This window comes from Equus przewalskii, chromosome 13 (genome assembly GCF_037783145.1).
Source record: "Equus przewalskii isolate Varuska chromosome 13, EquPr2, whole genome shotgun sequence".
NCBI classification, from domain to species: Eukaryota; Metazoa; Chordata; class Mammalia; order Perissodactyla; family Equidae; genus Equus; species Equus przewalskii.
The window spans coordinates 4,211,011-4,229,304 of NC_091843.1; the positions used below are offsets into that span (position 1 = coordinate 4,211,011).

General features: G+C 38.1%; 1 protein-coding gene across 9 annotated transcripts in view; it reads left to right on the forward strand.

The window, feature by feature from the left end:
• UIMC1 (ubiquitin interaction motif containing 1) overlaps positions 1-18,294 on the forward strand; it is a 141,784-nt gene that overhangs the window by 32,138 nt on the left and 91,352 nt on the right. The gene's annotated exons all lie outside the window — the stretch shown is intronic.

Here is an 18,294-nt window from a genome sequence, read left to right on the forward strand (position 1 = left end):
GTGATTGTTCTTCAGATAGATCAGGATGATGGATATGCTGAAAGAAAATGACAAATAATATCTCAAATTGGAGATTTTCAAGGATGCTACCAAAAATGCTACCTGTGGAATAAATAACATCTCGTTATTGGGTCACCTTTCCTGCTTGTGCATTCTTTTAGGGACGTTTTGTTCCTAACTGTCTTGATTAAGAAGTGGCTGTTGGCTTCCAGACTGTGTCCTTCCTTCGCAGTTAGTGGTAATAAATTCCATAGCCTCAGTTCAAGTAATTGAAGATAAGCCATTATTTTAATCAGTTCCTCATTTTGAAGGGTAACAACTTAAATAGTAGTTGAACCATATGTTGCTTGCTTAAACTGGGTGAGCAGTGACCTTTTTTATTCTTAGAATTACTGTGGAAGCAGTTTGGCTAAATCTCATGAAGCACTAGAATTTTGGAATCAGTATTTCAGATTCAGATGGGGGTGCGTCTCCTTAATGCTTCTTATTGGTCCCTTATCTGCTGTCATTTTTTGAAAACCCACTTTGAGCCTGCAGGTGGTTCTCTGCTAGGGAGAAGGGGTTTTATTGATTTACGTATCTTTAAGAAATTACATCTATTTGATGGTATAGCTACCCTTGTTATTGGATTTGAGCAGATTGGTTGAAATAACTCTAGGGTACAGAAAACGTGTAATGAGATGGAAACTATTCCATACAACGTGTTTTCCCAGGGCACTTTTATTCTTGCACTCTTCCCCATAACTCTCTACTTCCAAGTCCTACTCATGCTATTCTCTTAGTTTCAAGGATCACTTAGTCTTATTATCCTCCCTATAGCATTCTTCAGTCTCTAATAATTTTATCCTTCTGTACCTTTATATAGAGTTTAATAATTTAAATATGTAACTTATGGTATTCTTTCAGCGTATATTTATGTGTGTGTACTATGTATCAGGCAGTAGTTCTACTTAGAAGAGGTATAGGGGCCGGCCAGGTGGCATAGTGGTTAAGTTTGCACCCTCTACTTCCACAACCTGGGGTTCGCTGGTTTGGCTCCTGGGCGGGGACCTACACACTGCTCATCGAGCCAGGCTGTGGCAGTATCCTACATAGAGGAACTAGAAGGACTTAACAGCTACGTCGTACAACTATGTACTGGGGCTTTGGGGAGAAAAAAAAAAAAGAAGAATATTGGCAACAGATGTTAGCTCAGGGCCAATCTTCCTCACCAAACAAAAAAAAAAGAAAAGATAAAAGAAAGAAAAAAAAGAAGAGGTATAAAGATTAAGTTATGGAGTACATAGAGTCCTGACTTAGGATCACTCATCTTATGATTTTTTGACTTTATGATCATGTGAAAGCAATACAAATTCAGTAGAAATCATATTTCAAATTTTTAATTTTCATCTTTTTCCTGGCTAACGATATGCGATATGATTTATTGGAATGTAAAGTGAGAAAGATCTGTATAGGAGTCAGGTTTTGGAGTCAAGAGATGGAAATTCAGGTTCCTGCTTTGTAACTTTGGGCAAGTTACTTTTCTGAACCTGTTTCCTCATAATGATTGTAGATAGTTCTCCCGTTTTTTTTTTTTTTAAAGATTTTATTTTTTCCTTTTTCTCCCCAAAGCCCCCCCGTACATAGTTGTTTTTTGTATATTCTTCGTTGTGGGTCCTTCTAGTTGTGGCATGTGGGACGCTGCCTCAGCGTGGTCTGATGAGCAGTGCCATGTCCGCCCCCAGGATTCGAACTAACGAAACACTGGGCCGCCTGAAGCGGAGCGCGCGAACTTAACCACTGGGCCACGGGGCCAGCCCGATAGTTCTCCCGTTTTTATGAGGATTATTTAAAATATTCACTCACTAAAATTTATTAATTAAGCTTTTTTATGAAGCTTTCATTTACATACAGTAAAGTGAATAAATCTTAATTGTGTAGCTCAGTGTGTACATCTGTGTAACTACCGCCCAAATCAAGATGGAGAACATTTCCAGCAATCCAGTCATTACTCTCCAAAAGTAACCAATGTTCTGAGTTGGATCACCATGGATTAACAGCTTTATTGAGATAGAATTCATATACCATATGATTCACCCACTTAGAGTGTACAATTCAGTGGCTTTTAGTATTTTCACTTAGTTGTGTAACCATCATAACAGTGAATTTTAGAACATTTTCATCACCCCAAAGAGAAACTCCATACCTCTTAGCCATCAGTACCCAATCCCCCTCAGCCGTAAGCAGTCACTAATCTGCTTTCTTTCTCTATAGATTTACTAAACTGGTTATTTCATATAAATGGAGTCATACAATATGTGGTCCTTAGGGACTGACTTCTTTCACTTAGGATGGTATTTTCAGGCTTCATCCATGTTGTTGCAGCTATCAGTACTTCATTCCTTTTTATTGCTGGATAATACTCCGTGTTATGGATATACCACATTTTGTTTATTTCTGCATCAGTTGTTGGACATTTGGGTTCTTTCCATTTTGGGACTCTTGTGAGTAATGCTGTTATGAACATCTGTGTACAAGTTTTTGTGTGGCCATAAATTTAATTTCTCATGATTATTTACCTAGGAGTGAAATTGCTGAATCGTATGGTAACACTAATTTTACTTTTTTTTTTTTGTGAGGAAGATTAGCCCTGAGCTAACTGCTGCCAGTCCTCCTCTTTTTGCTGAGGGAGACCGGCCCTGAGCTAACATCCATGCCCGTGTTCCTCTACTTTATATGTGGGACGCCTACCACAGCATGGCTTGCCAAGCGGTGCCATGTCTGCACCCGGGATCTGAACCAACGAACCCTGGGCTGCCTAAGTGGAACGTGTGCACTTAACTGCTGCGCCACCGGGCCGGCCCCTAATTTTACTTTTTGGGGAACTGCTAGACTGTTTTCCAAGGTGGCTTCACTATTTTATATACCCACCAGCAGTGTATAAAGGTTCAATTTCTCCACATTCTTGCCTATGCTTATCTTTTTGATTATAGCTATTCTTGGATATAAAATGATATCTCCTGATTTTGATTTTGCATTTCTGTTATGGCGAGTGATATTGAGCATCTTTTCACAGGCTTATGTGTCATTTGTAAATAATTTTTGGAGAAGTGTGTACTTAGATCCTTTGGCAATTTTTATTCAGTTGTCTTTTTGTTGAGTTGTAAGAGGGCTTTTTTAAAAATACATTGTAAGTATAAGTCCCTTATGAGATATGTAATTTGCCAAAATTTTCTCCAGTTCTGTGGGCTGTCTTTTACTTTCTTTTTTTAATAGAAATTTTATTTTTATTTTATTATTATTTTTTTTTGAGGAAGATTAGCCCTGAGCTAACGTCTACCACCAATCCTCCTCTTTTTGCTGAGGAAGACTGGCCCTGAGCTAACATCTGTGCCCATCTTCCTCTACTTTATCTGTGGAATGCCTGTCGCAGCATGGCTTGACAAACACTGCGTAGGTCTGCACCCAGGATCTGAACCAGCAAACCCTGGGCTGCCAAATTGGAATGTGAGAGCTTAGCTGCTGCCCCACCGGGCTGGCCCCCCTTTCACTTTCTTTAAAGATTGACAGCTGAGCTAACAACTGTTGCCAGTCTTCTTCCTTTTTTTTTTTTCTTTCTGCTTTTTCTCCCCAATACCCCCAGTATATAGTCGTGTATTTTAGTTGTGTGTCCTTCTAGTTGTAGTACGTGGGACGCCGCCACGTGCCATGTCCACACCTGGGATCCAAACTGGTGAACCCCGGGCTGCCCAAGCGGAACGTGCACACTTAATCGCTGCCCCACTGGGCTAGCCCCTCACTTTCTTGATAGTTTCATTTGAAGCACAAAATTTCTTAATTTTTGATGATGTTCAGTTTATCTACTTATTCTTTTGTTGCTTATGGTTTCGATGTCATAATTAAGAAGCCATCACCTATTTCAAGCTCATGAAGATTTATGGCTGTGTCTTCTTTTAAGAGTTTTATAATTCTAGGTCTTACATTTAATTGTCTTTGATCCAATTTGAGTTTTTGTATGCTGTGAGGTAGGGTCCAGTTTCATTCTTTTTGCATGTGGCTGTACAGTTTTCCCAGAACCATATATTGATAAGACTGTTCTTTCCCCACTGAATGATCTTGGCACCCTTGTTGAAAATCAGTTGACTATAAAAATGAGGATAAAAATGAGGATATTTTCTGGGGTCTCAATTCTGTTCTCTTGATCTATATGTCTGTTTATGCCAGTGCCACACTATCTTGATTACTGTAGCTTTGTACTAGGTTTTCTGATCAGTAATGTGAGTTCTCCAACTTCTTTCATCTTTTTCAAGATTGTTTTGGTTATTCTGGGGCCCTTGAATTTCCATGTGAATTTTAGGATGAGCTTGTTAATTTCCACGAAAACCTGCTTAGAATTTTTTAGGGATTGTGTTGAATCTGTATGTCAATTTGGAGAGTATTGCCATCTTAATATTAAGTCTTCTGATCCTTGAGCGTGCAATGCAATGTCTTTCTATTTTATTTGTATCTTCCTTAGTTTCTTTCAACAGTTTTCTAGTTTTCAGAGTATAGGTTTTGGGTGTCTTTTGTTAAAATGCTGCCTAAGTATTTTATTCCTTATGATGTTATTGTAAATGGAATTATTTTCTTAATTTCATTACAAGTGTATAGAGTACAGTTTATTTTTTATATTGATTTTGTATCCTGCAACCTTGCTGAACTCGTTTATTAGCTCTAATAGTTTTTTCGTGGATTCTTTAGAATATACAAGATCATTGCATTTGAAAATAGACATGGTTTGCCATCTTCCTTTGTAATCTGGATTCCTTTTATTTCTTTTTCTTGCCTAGTTGCCCTGGCTAGAATCTCCAGGACAAGGTTGAATAGAAGTGGTGAGAATGGACATCCTTGCCTTGTACCTGATCTAAGGGGAAAGCTTTTAAGTCTTTCAACATTAATTATGATGTTAACTTTGGGTTTTTCATAGATACCTTTTATTAGGTCGAGGAAGTTCCCTCCTATTCCTAGTTTTTTTAGCATTTTTATCATGAAAGGATATTGAATTTTATCTAATGCTCTTTCTGTGTATATTAAGATAATCATGTGGTGTTTGTCGTTTATTCTATTGATATGGTATAATACAGTAATTGATTTTCAGATATTGCTTTTTTTTGCATTTTTTTTGATTCATTTTCGAGCTTGCATTTTTTTGATTCATCTTACTTGGTCATGGTGTGTAATCATTTTTGTGATACTGGATTTGGTTTACTAGTATTTTGTTGAGGATTTTTGCATCTGTATTCATAAGAGATAGTGGTTTCTTTTTTGCTTTTGTTGTCCTTGTCTGATTTTGTTATCAGGGTAGTACAGGTCACATAGAATGAGTTGGGAAGTGTTCCCCCACTTCTGTTTTTTGGAAGAGTTTGTGAAGGATTGATGTTAATTCTTCTTTAAATGTTTGGTAGAATTTCACAGCGAGTTAGAAATGGTAGGAGTGGAGTTGAGCTGAAAGGTCTAAATGCAGTTGTACATTTTGTAGTCATCTGAATTGAGTTCGTAATTGAAAGCCCAAGAGTGAATACCACTTCAAAGTGAAAGAGTAGAGAGAGAGAGACAAATATAGAATATAGTCAGAGCCACGTAATGATGTTTCAGTCAACGACGGACCACATATATGATGGTGGTCCTGTAAGATTAGTACCATATAGTGTAGGTGTGTAGTAGGCTATATCATACTAGGTATGTGTAAGTACACTCTGTGATGTTTGCATGACAAAATCAGCTAACAACACATTACTCAGGACGTATCCCTGTAGTTAAGTGACACGTGACTGTGTGGTAAATACTTTTATTTAGATGAGAGGAAGAGAAGGAAGAGGCGGAAAAAGGAGAGGTGAGAACTAGGAGGAAACTCAGTTGAGCAGTGTCACAGACACTAAGTTAGACATAATATTATAAAGAAGGGATTTGCTAAGAAGGCTAGTGGAATGAAAGCTGAGAATAGACAGGGGTTGGAGCAAGGAGATCTTTGATGATCCTAAAGGAGGGCAGATTGAGATTATATTATGTATTAAGGACAGAAGAGAGTGATAAGTGCAGACAGTGGATATGGAACATGCCCTTTAAAATTAATGTCAAAACTTGAAGTCATCTCCAGAGTTTAAACGCTTACTTTAAAGAAAAATAGAAGTAGGGGGCCAGACCCGTGGCATAGTGGTTAAGTCCAGCGTGCCCTGCTTCCGTGGCCCAGGTTAGCGTGTTCAGCTCTTGTGTGTGGACCTGTGCCACTCATCAAGCCATGCTGTGGCAGCGACCGACATAGAAAATAGAGGAAGACTGGCACAGACGTTAGCTCAGGGCTAATCTTCTTTAAGCAAAGAAAAGGAAGATGGGCAACAGATGTTAGCTCAGAGTGAATCTTTCTCACCAAAATGAATAAATAAAAGTAATATTTGCACATAGTTCAAAATTCAAACAGTAGGAAAGATCTCTTTCCCCTCTCAATCCCTCAAATTCCCTCTCACACTTTTGGCAGTTTCTTGTGTATGCTTCCAGGTGAATTTTATTTGTTGTGGTTTTTTTTTTTTTAAAGATTTTTATTTTTCCTTTTTTTCTCTGAAAATCCCCCGGCACATAGTTGTGTATTTTTAGTTGTGGGTCCTTCTAGTTGTGGCATGTGGGATGCTGCCCCAGCATGGCCTGATGAGCAGTGCCATGTCGGCACCCAGGACCTGAACTGGTGAAACCTCAGGCCAAAGAAGCAGAGCGTGCAAACTTAACCATTCGGCCACGGGGCTGGCCCCATGTTTGTTATTTTTTGAGGAGGATTAGCCCTGAGGTAATATCTGCTGCCAATCCTCCTCTTTTTTTTTTTCCCCGCTGAGGAAGACTGGCCCTGAGCTAACATCCGTGTCCATCTTCCTCTACTTTATATGTGGGACGCCTACCACAGCATGGCTTGTCAAGCAGTACCATGTCCACACTGGCGAACCCCGGGCTGCCGAAGCAGAATGTGCGCATTTCACTGCTGTGCCACCAGTTCGGCCCCTGTTTTTCTAATTAATGATTATTTTCTGTGTCAGTGTATAGAGATCTGAGTAAAAAACTTGGTGGTAAAGCAAAGGAGAGGGTTTTATTGGTGATAGGGTCGATGGAAGTTATTTTTAGGCTCAGAAAGTCTTGATAATGCTTGTAGCAAGGGAATAGAGTGGCTCTAGAAAGAACTAAATATAAGAAGGGTTGGGAGGAGCTTATTGGGAAAGAGTTGAAGGCAGAAGTGCCTTAGAAAGGCTCAGTGAAAACTTAGTTGTCTTGGTTTTGTGAGTTTCTCCAGGAATCTTATCTTGGTAGCTTTGAGTAAGAAGTACACAGCAAGTGGTATTTTTCCAGGGTTAGGGGTTCTCTTTTGAAGTGGCTAACTATGGGACCCAGTGTAGGTAGGAAGTTAGAGGCAAAATTATTTCTTTTTCTAGTGTTGAGTACAGTGCTGAGTGAGAATTGGTTTCCTTAATTTAAACCTCACTTCTTTTTCTCACCTTAAAGTGGAAAATACTTAGAAAAATTTAACCTTCTTGTTACTTGAACGAACTACTTGCCAAAGGCTTTCAGGCTCTTTTTCAGTTAACAGAAAATTTTTCCTGAAAATTATTTTTGGACTAGACATCATAGTTGAAGGTTGTAAATGGATTAATTTCTGGTTTTGATGACCTGAGAAAAATTTATCAATGCCGATTCTTTTTTTTCCTTCTGCACAAAATGTATCATGTTTTATTTACTGTTCTGCTTCTTTCTTTTTTATGCTTAATGACATATGTCTTGGAGATTTTCCATGAGGGTATGTATAAGCTTTTGCTTTTTTAATTTTTAATTTTTAATTTTTTAATTTTTTTGAGGAAGATTAGCCCTGAGCTAACTTCTGCCAGTCCTCCTCTTTTCATCAAGGAAGACTGGCCCTGAGGTAACATCTGTGCCCATCTTCTTCCACTTCACATGTGGGACGCCTACCATAGGATGGCGTGCCAAGTAGTGCCATGTCCGTACCTGGGATCTGAACCGATGAACCCCGGGCCGCCAAAGCGGAACGTGCACACTTAACCGCTGCACCACTGGCCTAGCCCCTGCTTTTTTTATTTTTAAAATTGTTGTGAAATATACATAGTACAAAATTCACCATTTTAAGTGTAGAGTTCATTGGCATTAAGTACATCTACGTTGTTGGTGCAAACATCACCTCTTTCCATTTCCAGAACTTTTTCATCTTCCTAAACTTAAACTCTGCAACCATTAAACAATAACTCCCCATTCCTCCCTTCCCTGACCCCTTGGCAACCACCATTCTACTTTGTGTCTCTGTGAATGTGACTACTCTTGGTACCTCATATAAGTGGAATCATACAGTATTTGTTCTTTTGTATCTTACTTCACTTAGCATAATGTCTTCAAGGTTCATCTATGTTGTAGCATGTGTCAGAATTTCCTTCCTTTTTAATACTGAATGATATTCCATTGTGTGTATATATTAGATTTTTTTTTCCCTTCTTTTCCTGAAAGTCCCCCCAGTACATAGTTGTATATTCTAGCTGCAGGTCCTTCTGGTTGTCCTATATGGGATGCCGCCTCAGCATGGCTTGTTGAGCAGTCTCTTGTCTGGGCCCAGGATCTGAACCGGTGAAACACTGGGCCGCTGAAGTGGAGCTCACGAACTTCACCACTTGACCACATGGCCGGCCCTGATATTTCTATTTTTAATATTTTGAGGAACTGCCATAGCGTTTTTCATAGCAGCTTCACCATTTTACATTCCCACCAGCAGGTTACAAGGGTTATAGTTTCTTCACATCTTCTCTAGCACTTGCTATTTTCTCTTTTGGGGATAGTAGCTATCCTAATGAGTGTGGGGTGGTATCTCCTGGTTTTGGTTTGCATTTACCTAATGATTAGTGATGTCAAACATCTTTTCATGTGCTTATTGACTGTTTCTTTATCTTCTTTGGAGAAATGTCTTTTAAATCCTTTGTCCATTTTTTAATTGATTTTTTTTCTTGTTGAGTTGTAGGAGTTCTTTATATATTCTTTATGTATTAACCACTTATTAGATAAATGTTTTGCAAATATTTTTTATTTTTTCCCATTTCATTTAGTATAATGACCTCGAGATCCATCTGTGTTCTCACAAATGACAAGATTTCTTTCTTTTTTATGACTGAACAGTATTCCCTGGTATATGTATACCACATTTTCTTTATCCATTTATCCATTGATGGACACTTAGGTTGTTTCTGTGTCTTGGCTATTGTAGATAATGCTCCAGTGAACATTGTGGTGCATATATCTTTATGCGTCAGTGTTTTCATTTTCTTCAGATAAATACCTAGAAGTGGAATTGCTGGATCATATAGTAGTTGTATTTTCAATTTTTTGAGGAACCTTTATATTGTTTTCCATAGTATTTGTACCAGTTTACATTCCTACCAACAGTGCACAGGGGTTCTCTTTTCTCCATATCCTTGCCAACATTTGTTACTTCTTGACTTTGGTCGTAGCCATTCTAATAGGTGTTAGGTGATATACCATTGTGGTTTTGATTTTTAATTTCTGTGATGATTACTGATGTTGAGCACTGTTTCATGTACCTGTTGGCCATCTATATGTCTTCTTTGGAAAAATGTTCAGATCCTCTTCTCATTTTTAAATTGGATTCTTTGCTGTTGAGTTGTATGAATTCTTTATTTTTTGGATATTAATGTGGTTTGCAAGTATTTTCTCCCATTTGGTAGACTGTCTTTTCATTTTGTTGATGATCTCCTTTGCTGTGAGAAGCTTTTTAGTTTGATGTGTAGTTCCACTTGTTTATTTTTGCTTTTGGTGTCAAACTTTAGTCTTCTTTGTCATGATTGTTTAAGATTGTCTAGGGCTTGTGCCTTTCTATATAAATTTTAGAATAAGCTTGTCTAAGTCTACAAAAAATCTTGCTGGGGTTTTTATAGGGATTGCATTAAATTTAAGATGAATTTGAAAGGAATTGACAACTTTAGTATGTTGTATCTTCCAATCCATGAGCGTGGTGTGTCTCCACTTATTTAAATCTTTGATTTCTTTCTTTAATTACTCAAAAGAGAAGTACATAGGTGTAAATCTAACAAAACAAGTACAGGACTTGTATGCTGAAAACTACAAAATACAGCAAGATTTTTTAAAATATTAAATTATAAAGCTAGCACAGATTTTAGAAATTGGAATAACAAAAAAACAATTTCACCACTTTAGCTTAATTTTTCTAAATTTTGTGTAATTAATTTATTTAATAAGTATTTATTGATCACCTGTTATTTGTCAGAGAATGTGCTAGATGCTGGGGCTGTATTATTCTTGCCTTTCTGGAGCACACAGCCTATTAAGAAAGATAGATATTTCTTAATAAGTCACACAAATGAACATATAATTATACAACTGTGGTAAGTTATTTTGAAGAAGATGTGCATGGTGCATTGAAAATATGTAACAGAGATATTTAATCAATTTGGGGAGTCAGTGAAGACTCTAAGAAGGTCATAATTGAGCTGAGATCTCAAGGGTGGGAAGGAATAAACTATGTGAAGGGGAGTGTTGGGGGAATCTTCTATGCAGGAGCATGTGCAAAGACCCTGTGACAATAAAGGAGTATCACTGTGGCTTAGGAACTAAGGGAGAGCTTAGAGCAAGAGGAGCCTGGCAGGAGGTTAGATAACACAGGACATGCGTTGTAGACCACCTTAAGGGCAAAAATGTCTTAACTGTGAAACCAGTGAGAAGTTACTGAAGTTTTTATTTAAATAGTGGACTAATTTAAGATTTTCCGTTTGAAAAGATAAGTAGAGCAGATTGGAGGGGAACAAGAATAAAAGTAAGGAACCTAATTAAGAGGCTATTACAGTTGTCCACGTGAGAGTTGTTGGTAGCTTGGACTAGGGTAGTGGTCAAAATGGACAGAAATGGACAGGTTAAAGAGAATATAGAAGGTGAAATCAATAGGACATGAGGATGAATTGGATATGAAAATGAGAGAAACAGAGTCAAAGATGATGTCTTCGTTTTATGCGGGATGGAAGGTTGCTGGAGTCCCGCCCTGGCTGAGTCCAGGTTCCTGAGGGATGGACGGCGTCGGTGCAATGAGGGGGAAATAAAGGGGACGTGAGACTTGGGTTGGTGTTAGCAAGTCCAACTTTACTGTGCACAAGTGTCGTTTATATATTTTTCAGGATTAGTACAGAAATAGTTCTACAGATATTCTCAGAGAGATAAGGAAGTAAAAAACGAGCACAAGAATATTTATTAGCATTCTGTTCTATAGAGCATAAGGTTAATGGTGGTCTTTTCCGCAATTAACTAGTGTTTGTTGTCTCTAAGCTAAAGGAGATAGGTACCTAGGCATCTGTTGTAATTCATGGTAAAGTTAAATCAAAGAGAGAAGGTCCAGACCTCCGGACAGGACAGCAGTGCGTCTGGTTACAACCTGGTGGAGCCATCCCTGCCTCCCTCAATCATTTACGCCGTTAGTGTAGATGGTTAATGCAAACAAAAGGTGACTCCAGGGTGTCTTATTCCCAGGGCTATCTGCATTCTCAGCGGGCAGTTAAACATCTTTACATTTTCGCGCCCTTTAGCAGGTGAAAGCATTCCTTTGTCTTTTAGATTGTGGAGCTAAGTCCCTTAAGCACACTGCCGGAGAAAGTATCATTTTGTTAGTAAAGTAAAGGGCTGAAAAGCTAAGCTAAACTATGTATCTTCAAGAATAAAAAACAGAAATAAGTATAGACATAACCTTGCTAGAAAGCATGCATATAATTCATAAAATATCAGGGGTGTCGGCCGGCCATTCTTCACCGAGGGGCATCCCTGCACCCCTCGGCCCTTCTGCTCATCAATTGTTTTTTATTTATTGCTTTTAGGAGAAAACCTCTATAACATTTTTAACAGAAAGCAGAAGGTCAAGAATAATATATAGATATATCTTGATCATCCAATTAACCAGCAAACTTAGAAGGACGCTGCATATGTATATTTAGACAAAGAACTGGAGGGAGAAGGAAACATTAACCAGATGGAGGCCATAAACCTAATTCGACATCTTATCTGGGCAGGATTCCTTTCTGATTGTCTCAAATGGGACTGTGTGCTTCTCCATTAATTAACTGAAAAATATCTTGAAAGTTACCTGCAGGTGGTCACATTCTCTTACTATATCTAATTTTCCTGGGAGGTAGTGCCTCCCAAGCAGCCACCCAAAGGAGTGAAAACTGGAGGTTAAGAAAGGAAAAGGAATGAAGGGCAATTAGAAGCAGCACAGGTTTCAGAACTATGTGAGGGGCTGGCCGGTTATTCTTCACCAAGGGGCGACCCTGCACCCCTCGGCGTTAGTCGGCTGGACCCTGTCAAACAGCTGATCAAATGATGTAGCCACGGCTCCCGGCAGAAGGTGGATACTAGCTTTCAAGTCTGCCTCAGCTTTTACTTTCCTCTGTGGCTCTCAGATTTCTTCTCTGAGTGCACGCAACCCTGCTGCCAGGGTTCTGTAGGAGGCTTGGGCCTGCTCTGGTCTCTGCTGTGCATGTACACAGCCTCCCATCAATCTGGGATATTTGGAGAGTTTATGAATCCTCCTATGGCTGTCTCAGTTCCTGGAACTCCCTGATAAATCTCTGACTCATCCTCTGGTTTGTTGCTTGCCTCAGATAGGACCCATCACAGGCTACTGGTTACTAAGGTAGACTGAAAATGTTCCAACCTAATGAGTCCCCTCCAGCTATGACTCTGAAGCTGTTGATATTCATGTCTTGGTTGAACTATGGGACTGATAATTCTGGGGGAGGAGGGTATATGGAAGTAGCTCTGGGTGTGAATTGCAGACTCATGGTATTCTTACTCAAAGTTCAGCAGTTTTCCTGAATGAACATTTTTCATTTTGTTGTATGCTTTTGGTCAATTTCCAAGCTGAAATGGTTGTTTTTGACTGTTTCAGTCAGCTTTATAGTTTATTTTTGAGAACAGCTTTATTAACCTCCTTTCTTTGTCATGACAGTAATCAGAAGTCCCTTGTTGAATTTTAGTCAAGGTATACACCTGTGTAACCACCACCACAGTCAAGGTACAAAACACTTAGGTTATCTCAAAAGGTACCGTTGTGCCCTTTACCTGTCATTTCTCTCCCTTCCCCATTCTGGCCCCAGGCAATTACTAGTCTGTTTTCCTTTCACTGTTGCTTACATTAGTCTTTTCTACAATTTCATATAAATGAAATCATACAGTATGTACTCCTTTGTGTCTTGCTGCTGCTTCTCACCATAATGTTTTATGTAGGTTCTTTTTTATTGTTGAGTAGTTTTCTATTGTATGGATAGAACACAATTTGCTTATCCATTCACTTATTGATGGATATTTGGGTTATGTCTAAGTTTTGTGTGTTATGAATAGGGCTGCTACAAACATTCGTGTCTTTATTTCTCTTGGGTAAATACCTGAAGTGGAATGGCTAGGTGGTTTAGTAGCATATGCATGTTTTACTTTTTAAGAAACTGCCAAACTGCTTTCCAAAGTGGTTGTACTGCTTTATATTCATATCAGCAATGTGTCAGAGTTCCAGTTACTTTATATCTTTGTCAGCACTTGGTATTTTCAGTCTTTTAAGTTTTAACTGTGCTAGTGGATGTATAGTGGTATCTTATTGTGGTTTTTTCCTTAGCAACTTTATTGCCAAATAATTTATGTATAATAAACTGCATCTATTTGAAATCTACAGTTTGATGAGTTTTTCCAGTTGTATACACTTATGAAACTACCACCATAATCGTGACAATAGTACATTTCTATCATCCTCACAAAATTCCTTATACATCTTTTCAGTCCCTCCTTTCCTGAACTCCTGGCCCTCTGCAGCCACTGATGTGCTTTTTTGTCAATATCGATTAGTTTGCATTTAAAATTAATGGAATAAATCAATCTATGCTTTTTGCATCTGGCTTGTTTCATTCAGCATACTGATTTTGAGATGTCACTCATGTTTTGCTGGTATCTTTTTTATGGCTGAGTAGTAGTCTGCTGTATGGATAAACGACAGTTTGTTTATTAATCTGTTGATGGACATTTGGGTCATCTACAGTGTTTGACGTTGTGAAGAAAGCTGCTGTGAGCATTTGTATACAAATCTTTGGTGATATGTTTTCATTTCTATTGGGTAAATAATATTAGCAGGATAACCGGCCTGTATGGTAGTATACATTTGTTTTTCTAAGAAACTGCCAAATAGTTTTCCAAAGTGTTTATAGCCATTTTACATTCCCATTAGCAGTGTGTCAGAGGTCTGTGTATTTCTCATCCCTGCCCACATTTGTGTTGTCAGTATTTTTGATTTTAGCTGTACTAATGGATGTGCAGTGATATGTCATTGTGGATTTAATTTCTGTTCTGATAACTAATGATGTTGAGCATCTTTTTTTTCTTTGTTTTGCTTATTGGCCATTAGTGTATCTACTTTTGTGAAGTCTGTTCATATCTTTTGCTTATTTTAAAAATTGGTTTTTTAATTGTTTCGTTATAGGAATTCTTTAAATATTATGAATACAAGTCTTTTACTAGATATCTGTATTGCACATATTTTCTTCCATTCTGTGGCTTTTGTTTTCTTACTGGTTTCTTTTGAAGAACAGAATTTTTAAATTTCAATGAAGTCCAATTTATCAATTTTTTAAAATGCCATGGTTTGTACTATAGGGGAGGAAAACTTTTTCCTTCTCTTCTAGGTTCTTTGGCTGGTTTAATAATTAAATTGACATAAGACAGATTAACAGGAGAAAAACAAATTTAATTTCATGTTTATGGGAGCCTGTAAAATTATGAGACTCCCCGAAGTGATGAAAGCAGGTATCTTTTATACCTTTTAGACAAGGAAACTATTTGTGAAGAATTGACAAAACAAAGGGGTTTGATCTTGGGATAGCTATTAGTGAAGAAGTAACAGGTTTGTTTATACAGCCTTCTTGTCCCTGAATTCTCTATCTCTGGTGATAAGGATGCCTTTTGTCTTCTTGGTACAGGGAGGATACCTTCACAAGGAAAATATATTTTCTGCTTTCAGGGGGACAAAGGAGGGTCGGACTGTCCTTGTACCTGCTGATTCTTAAATAACTTTGATTCAAAATAATCAATATGCCAAAGTGGCATATTTTGGCATGGCATGTTCTACTCTCCTTCAGTACTTTCTGTATCCTGAGAAATTTTTGCTTACTCAAAGTCACAGAGATTTTCTTACCTTTTAAAAACCTTGTATCCCTACTGATAACTTTTTTTAGCACAATCAATAATATGTGTATATTTATTTGTAAATTATATATGTGTACTAATATACTTAACGTGTATAGCGTAATACACACAAAATGTAAAAAGATGAGTCAAGGAACTTGAGTAATACAAAGTAAACATGCTTATTAAACACAGAAACACTGGAAACTGGTATGTCAAGTTAAATCTCTTGGTTGCTTCTGAAAGTGAAGAGGTTTAGCTAGATTGTTGGTAATTCTAAACTCTTTTGGGTCTTGAGCTCCTTTGAGAATTGGATGGAAGCTGATGCGGGGTCGGTGAGCCGAGGAGTCGAAAGAAAGATTTCTTAGACTCTTAAGATCTGGCAGTAGTGCTCTTTTATTTAGAGAGTAGAATAGCATGGGGACAGGACCCATGGGCAGTCAGAGCTTCTGCTGCCGCCGCTTCTGCTGCCCCCGCTGGCATGGGGACAGGACCCATGGGCAGGCAGAGCTCCTGCTGCTGCCCCGAGTTGAGGGTTAGGACTAAATTTAAGGCATAGGTATGTGAGTCATCTCTTTACAAGACAAAGGAAAGAACATGAAAAAGAAGTTAAAATGGCATCAGTGCAGGTGGGGTCTGGTCATTGGGTGATCCCATGACTTTTAGACAAGAATCAAATCGGATTAAGTAAAGGTTAGAAAGGTTAGACGCCACCACCCTAAACCAGTTACATGAGATTGCCAGACAGCAACCAACTTAAGTTCTTGCCTTCCCCATTAAGAGCTTCTAGAGATAAGACCATTCCCCCTTCTTCCTGGCACAGAGAGGGAGGCATCTTCACAGATAGAGGTTTCCCTTAGAAATGTAAATGTTTCCCAACAAGGGGGCAAGCAAATTCCACTCCTTGGAGCCTGAATCTCATCTGTAGTTTTAAAACTAACCAGCCTAAAAATCCTCATCATAAGCCATTTTTTTTTTTTTAAAGATTTTTATTTTTTCCTTTTTCTCCCCAAAGCCCCCCGTACATAGTTGTTTTTTGTATATTCTTCGTTGTGGGTCCTTCTAGTTGTGGCATGTGGAACGCTGCCTCAGCGTGGTCTGATGAGCAGTGCCATGTCCGCGCCCAGGATTCGAACCAACGAAACACTGGGCCACCTGCAGCGGAGCGCACGAACTTAACCACTCGGCCACGGGGCCAGCCCCTATAAGCCATTTTAAAATTAAGCAGCCTAAAAATCCTCTTCAGAAGCTATAAAAATTTCCCCAAGGAACATAGAGAAACAAGACAGTTTTGCAGGGCTGGCCTGGTAGTACAGCAGTTAAGTTTGTGTGCTCTGCTTCAGTGGCCTGCGGTTCATGGGTTCAGATCCTGGGCGTGCACCTACACACCACTTATCAAGCCATGCTGTGGCAGGCCGTCCCACATGTAAAATAGAGGAAGATGGGCACAGATACTAGCTCAGGGCTACTCTCCCTCAGCAAAAAGAGGAGGATTAGGGGTGGATGTTAGCTCGGGGCTAATCTTCCTCAAAACAAAACAAAACAAAACAAAACCAGTTTTGCACACAATTTTGGGAAATTGTGAATCCATTGATCCTTTAAGGGCTTGTGGATTGACAGGTTAAAAACGCTTAGCCAGCAGTTCTCTTAAGTATTATTAATCTAAGGTCTGTCTCTTTAATTTGCCACAGTCTGTGTATTTTCCCCTCAGGTGTCTTTGTGGTTTCTCTCTTGGCCCCCAGAGAGATTTGTTTTCTTTTTCTTTGGGTAATTTCATTATGGCAGTAGCAGACCTGCATCTAAAAAGGATGGGGTAAGGTGAGTGGTTAAAACTGAAGACTTTGGTCATTTTAATCATTTATATTAGGCATATGGCACCATTTGTGCAAAGTTTTGTGTTATGTTTTTTTCCATTTCTGTTATAGTTTGATGGTTAGAGAATACCCTACTACTGCTACTTACCATTAAAATTAATTTGTTTTAATTTAGGAAGTGGAAACATGTCATCCTATTTGTTTAATGATAACTTGATAGATTAGATACATTTATATTTGTATTTAATGTGATTTTTTTCTTGCACATTGGCAGTTCATGTCAAGTTATTTAATGAAATGTTAATATTTTCTCATCAGTTTGCACGTACTTTATGTAATAGATGGCTAACCCTTTTTCATGTATGTTATAAATATTTCTGTTACTTTAAATAGTGAATTTAAAAATTTGTCGTTTAATTTTTTGCTATTTTCTGTATGATTTCTATTTCTTCAAGACTTAAATAATTTAAAAATATGCATTAAGAATTATGCTTCTGTTCTTATGATATAGAATGATTTTGTGAATTTGTGGATCGGAAGCATTTGGGTGTATTCTTTGTTACTGTCCTTCCTCAATGCTAGGATTGTACAGACTCTTGATAATAAGATGTAACAACTCCCTTAGGAGTAATTGACTGATTAAAGGATTTGAGAAGTTTGTAAAACAGTTAAGGTTGCTGTGTTTAAATTAGTGAGTCTCTGCTCTGGTTATAAAATAAAATCATCTGGGGAGTTTTTTTTTTAAATTTAGGTAAAATTCATATAAAATCCAACCTTTTAACCATTTCAGAGTGTATAATTTAGTGGCTTTTAGTACATTCAAAATACTATGCAATATCACCACTTTGTAATTCCAGAACATTTTTCTCACCCTAAAAAGAAACCTGTAGCCATTAAGGAGTCCACATTTCCCTCTCTTCCAGTCTTTAGCAGTCTTAATCTGTTTTCTGTCTCTCTAGATTTGCTTATTCTGGATTTATAAATGGAATCATACGATATGTCGCCTTTTGTGTCTGGCTGCTTTCACTTAACGTAGTGTTTTCAAAGTTCATCCATGTTATAGCATATAATAGTACTTCATTGCTTTTTAAGATGGAGTAATATTCCGTTGTATGGATATACCACATTTTGTGTATCCATTCATCATTTGTGTTGTTTCCCCTTTTTGTCTGTTGTGATTAGTGCTGTCATGAGCATTCAAGTACAAGTTTTCATTTGAAGACTTTTAATTTTCTTGGGTGTTTACCTG